Source organism: Fukomys damarensis, unplaced genomic scaffold (genome assembly GCF_012274545.1).
Source record: "Fukomys damarensis isolate Sample0158 unplaced genomic scaffold, DMR_v1.0_HiC HiC_scaffold_16, whole genome shotgun sequence".
Classification (NCBI taxonomy): domain Eukaryota; kingdom Metazoa; phylum Chordata; class Mammalia; order Rodentia; family Bathyergidae; genus Fukomys; species Fukomys damarensis.
Window position 1 is genome coordinate 22,168,251 of NW_022900928.1, and position 5,571 is coordinate 22,173,821.

Here is a 5,571-nt window from a genome sequence, read left to right on the forward strand (position 1 = left end):
GAGATCTACCAACTGAAAAAGGCAAGAAAATGAACAGTGATAACAAAGAAGAATTTGCTTGTATTAGCACATAGAATTATCTATGAAGAAAATTCTGGAGATTTCACAAAAGAATTACTAGGATTAGTAAGTGAGTGTAACAAGGTTATAGTATGTAAGGCTTAAGTACAAAATATAATGTATTTCTATTTACAGTTGGCTTTCTGTGTCTGGATCTGAGCATTCAACCAATTGTAGCCAAAAATATTTATGAACATTTTTATCTATATCAAACATATACGGATGATTTTTCTCATCAAGACATAAGTAATATAGTATAACAATTATTTACATAACATTTACATTATATTACTTGTTTTAAGTAATTTAGAGACTAAGTAATGTGATTTGGAGACATTTTAGGTTATTTGAAAATATTACCACTTTAAGTTGTTTGAGCAGCTGTGGATTTTCCTATTCATGGATGGCTCTGGAACTAATCCACTACAGAAATTGAGAGGCAATTATATTAGCTTTGAATAATCAGTTCCTGTGCACTCACAATATAACAAAGTATGCAGCTATTGTTGTATGGTATATTCTATTAATGCCATTTGGAGGTAGTTTATTCTTAGTGTTGCTCAAGTTTTTTCTATTCAATTTTCTCTCTATTCATCCTACTGATTAATGAGAAACGTATTGAGAAGTTCTCCCAGTATATTCAAAGATTTATCTTTTTTTTCTATGACTTCTCTCACTTTTTCATCTATATTTTGAAGCTCTCTCACTCGGTGAATATACTTTTAGGTGGTTATGTCTCATATTTTTTATGAATTAACTTATTTGTCACTAAAAGTTTTACATGTTTACCCCTGAAAATATTCTCAAGTAAATTGTTTGTCTCATAGTAAGTACATATGACAACAAACTATGAACTCAGGAGTACCAGGAGGGCCTGCTTGGCCTGACCCACCACAGGAAGGATAGCCATGCCCTCTCCCAATGGGAGCCACCATCTCTCCAGTGCCAGGAAGGCAGCTGCATGGGTGCCCCTGAACCCCCACAACTCCCCCACCCCCGCACACTCTCAGGCCTGCTGATTGTGCCAGTCTTTGGACCCACTCTGCAGAGGCAGAGGTGGTCATAAAGGGTATTTTTCTGAGTTCTGAACTTTGAACATCTTTAAAGAAAGGGCATGGGATACCTGTAGTAGAATGGTGTGGAGTTCAACTGTTCAGGAGGTCGAGGAACTCAATCTGGCCTTGCAGCCTGAGGTCAGCATCATGGGGTTCTGCCATCAGCTAGCAGAGATCAGGGGTCTTGGTTCTGCACATGGCTGTGCATGTTGTATATTATGGCAGCAGAGATATAGTTTGAAAGAGGCCCTTCAAATCCTTTCTTTTCTTCTTTCTTTTCCTCATTCCAGTCTGCAAATTCTTCCTTTTTTCTGTCCTCTTTCCCCAACTCAGTCTCTTGCTCCACCATATTATCCCGCATCTCCCTTTCTGTTTCTGCTCCTCTCCTAACTCAGATTTCTTCTTTTATCATATTTTTCTCTTTTCATGTTCTTTTCTTCTGTCGTTCTACCTCACAAAGGGGTCAGTGGGTTCAAGGGAAAGTGAGCCCCTATTGCTGTTAAGGGGATATATTCTTGTCCTTGTACTTCTACTCTGTCTATCCTTTTCGAATTCAACAATTTCCTGAATGTTGTGTGGTCATTCTATGTCCTGTGGCTTCACTTGAAACCTTCTCCAATTCTTTTACTTATCTATTCCTCTCATCCTAGCTCTGTCTGAGCCCCCATCCTAAATGGTAAATATACTACATTGAAAAGTGTGTTCACTGCAGACATGTTTTGGACTGCTTCTTGATTTCAATTTAATTCACATGGTTTAAGGGTGATAGACTAGTGACTACCACAAGTGGTCAATTTCCAAGTTGTGCTTGATCATATCATGTTGCTGATTGTATCAGTTGGGATAAAGGATTGCAGTTGATTTGATGAGCTGTTTTCTCTGATGTTATGAAGATGAGAATGTCTGTGGGTCGTTAGAAACTCAGAAGCTAGAGTGCAATTATGTCAGGAAGATTTGGGTGATAACCCAGAGATTAAACCAAGGACAGCCCAACAACAAAAATAAAAATGAAAAACAACTTAAGCAAGACAAAAAGACAGACCTTTAGTTCACCAATGGCAAACAGTAGAGCAAATGAGGATGGAAAGACCGATAGTGAACCACTAGGACACCATGAACTCAAAACACAGGAAGTAACAAATCAAGCTCTAGAAAAATTCCAAAGAGAAATAATTTCCCAAATAACCATAGAGCAAAATGAAAGTCATGATACGAGACCCTAGAACAGAAACTGACAAAAAAAAAAAAAATAGATGAAGTCAGGACCATGGTAGAAGCCATGAAGGCCCAGCATAAGAAAGAAATGGAAACAATAAACGCCCAACATAGGAAAGAAATGGAATCCATAAAACAGATTCAAACAGATATCTAGGAGATTAAACATGCCATTGAAAGTGTACACAACAGAATAAAAGATTGTGAAGATAGACTCTCAGATATAGAAGATAAGATTGCAGTCTGTGACTGTGAAAAGAGAGGTCTCTTAAAAACAGTAGGGGATCAGGCCGGGGATTTAGCTCAGCAGTTCCACTGCCTGCCTTGCAAGTGCAAGACCCGAGTTCGTCCCTGGTACCAAAAACAAAACAAAACAAAACAAAACAAAAAAACAAAAACAGTAGGGGATCATGAGAAATTGATCCAACAACTCCTAGATGATGCAAAGAACAATAATATAAGACTGATAGGAATCCAAGAAGTAGCAGAAGAAAATACAAATGACTTTAAAAAGCTGTTCACAGAATTAATGACCGAAAACTTCCCAAACAGAGGGGAAGAATTTGATATTCAGATAACTGAGGCATATAGGACCCCAACTAGCTACAATCAAAAAAATCTACACCTAGACATATAATAATCAAGATCCCAGAAACCCAATAGAAGAACAAAATACTACAAGCAGTAAGAGAAAAGAAACAAATCACATGCAAAGGAAATCACAGCAGACTTTTTAACACAAACCCTTGGGACAAGGAGAGCCTGGAGTGAGATATTTCAAGTACTAAAAAAAAAACAACCTCCAACCTAGAGTGATGTATCCTGCAAAATTTTCTTTCAAAATGGATGGGGAAATAAGATATTTCCATGAAAAAGAACACCTGAGAAACTACATGAATACCAAACCAGCACTACAAGCAATTCTAAACAATATCCTAGAAAAAGACATGAAGGCAACAACACCATGAAGACCAACAGAGCAAATCAAATAGGCAAGGCAAGAAACTAAAAGGAGAAGGATAAAAAAGTAAAAAGAGTCAAAAAAGGCCAATAACATGACAATAATAAGTCAGTACACATCAGTTATAACCAGCAATGTCAATGGCCTCAACTCACCAATCAAGAGAAATAGACTGGCAGAATGGAATAAGAAGCAAAATCCAACAATATGTTGTATACAAGAGACACAACTGTTGCAAAAAGAAGCCCATAGACCAAAAGTGAACGGATGGAAAACAATTTTCCATGTGACAGGAGCCCAGAAAAAAATAGGGGTAGCAATCTTATTTGCAGACAAAGCAAATTTGAAACCAAAACTGATTCTCTAGTATTATAGATGTAGGACAGTACTGTATCATACCTCTGTGAATGTAAAATATCTTGTACCTGCTTTATGACACATAATAGTGACCATGCTTTATCAGAGCTATTTTTAATGTTACTCTAGAATGTTCTCTTTCTAGATGATGATTAAAATGCTAATAAAAAAATGGTGCCAGGTACCACAACAGCAACAGAACTTTGCTGTTTTCTGGGTATTATTCTTTTCTTTGTTTTTTTTGCTTTTGTTTGTTTATTTATTTATTTGGTACTGGGGATTGAACTCAGGTCCTTGTGCTTGCAAGGCAGGCACTGGAACCACTGAGCCAAATCCCCAGACATGTTTTTGTTTTTTTAATGGCGTGTGTTGAATGTCTATAATTTTGTTCAGATGACTGCAGAACCTGGAAAAGATGTTGCTGCTATTGATGCATAAGATACTGCTATTATTGGTCTTTTTATATAAATACAAATATATATTCATATATATATAATTTGAATTTTTGGAAACTTTAACTGTGCTGTCAACTTTGGAAAAAGTTATCCCAGTTTACTTTGTTGAGTTGGTATTGTACAGAAATTAACAGCCATATTGGTCTAGAAATGTTAATTGTTTTCTATTTGTACAGGGGTAATGCACTGTATTAAATATGTAAGGTCTTATCTACGTGGGTTTGATTACAGAAACTAATAAAGTATTCTCTAAATAATGAAAAAAAGAATAATATAATACTACAAGTGCAAGAAGCAACTTAAATATGTTCAAAGACCATTTTCATCTTCAGAATTAAGGATTATTTTAATTTTACATCATTGCCTTTTCTCTTTTACTTTCCTGTTTAGTTTAGGATTCCCTATTTTTAATTTTCATACCGAGATTTCTTTAACTGATCATTATAATTAAGCATAAAGCCACAAATTGCAAAGTCATATTTGCTGAATCCCAGAGTTCTAAATTGTTCATTCTACTTACTGTTTTTAGATTAGTTTATCCAAAACTTTCGAGTTAATTGTTTTTTTTATTTTATACGAATAAAGCAGAGTTAGAAAAGAAAGGACATAGAGGTTCCATTTGACCCAGCCATCCCTCTGCTAGGTATCTTTCCAAAAGAATTAAAAGAATCATACCACAGTGATATATGCACACCAATGTTTATAGTGGCACAGTTTGTAATAGCTAAAACTTGGAAACAGCTCATTTGCCCATCTGTTGGAAACTGGATAAAGAAGATGTGGTTTTTCTATAAAATGGAATACTACTTAGTCATAAAGAATGAGAAATTAGAGTCATTCATAGGAAAATGGATACATATTGAGAATATACTTTTAAGTGAAATAAATAAGCCACACATGTGTAAATACCAAATAGTTTCTCTGGTGTGAAAAACTATAATAGTACACAAGATCCTAATGAGATAATTAATAATGTGAAATAGGAAGAAAAGGGCTAAAGGGGTAGGGGAAGTGGGAAGGGTGGGGGAAAGGTAATAAGGGAGAGGAAAAAATATGAGAAAATGAAAAAATGGAAATAAAGTGTTTGTAAATGGGGAGGGGAGGAGGGGTGGAAGGGAGGGCAGGGACAAGGGGTAAAAATGAGAATCAAGACCTGTCATGTAAAGGTACGGGATCCTAATAATGAATGTAACTGTATTGTATACCTATATTGTACCAATAAACTCAATAAAAGGAAAAAAATGAACTCAGAAAATTTCATAGACTTTGATTCAATAATTCTATTTCTGGGATTTTATTTCAATATACCAACTAGATAAAATCTTAAACTATAATGTTCATTGTAAACTAGCACCACCATTATTGCAATCAGTAGGGAGAGTACTCAAAGAACTAAAGTTAGAAATTCCACTTGACCCAGCCAGCTATTCTCTTCTGAATATGTTCCCCAAAGAGCTAAAAACATATA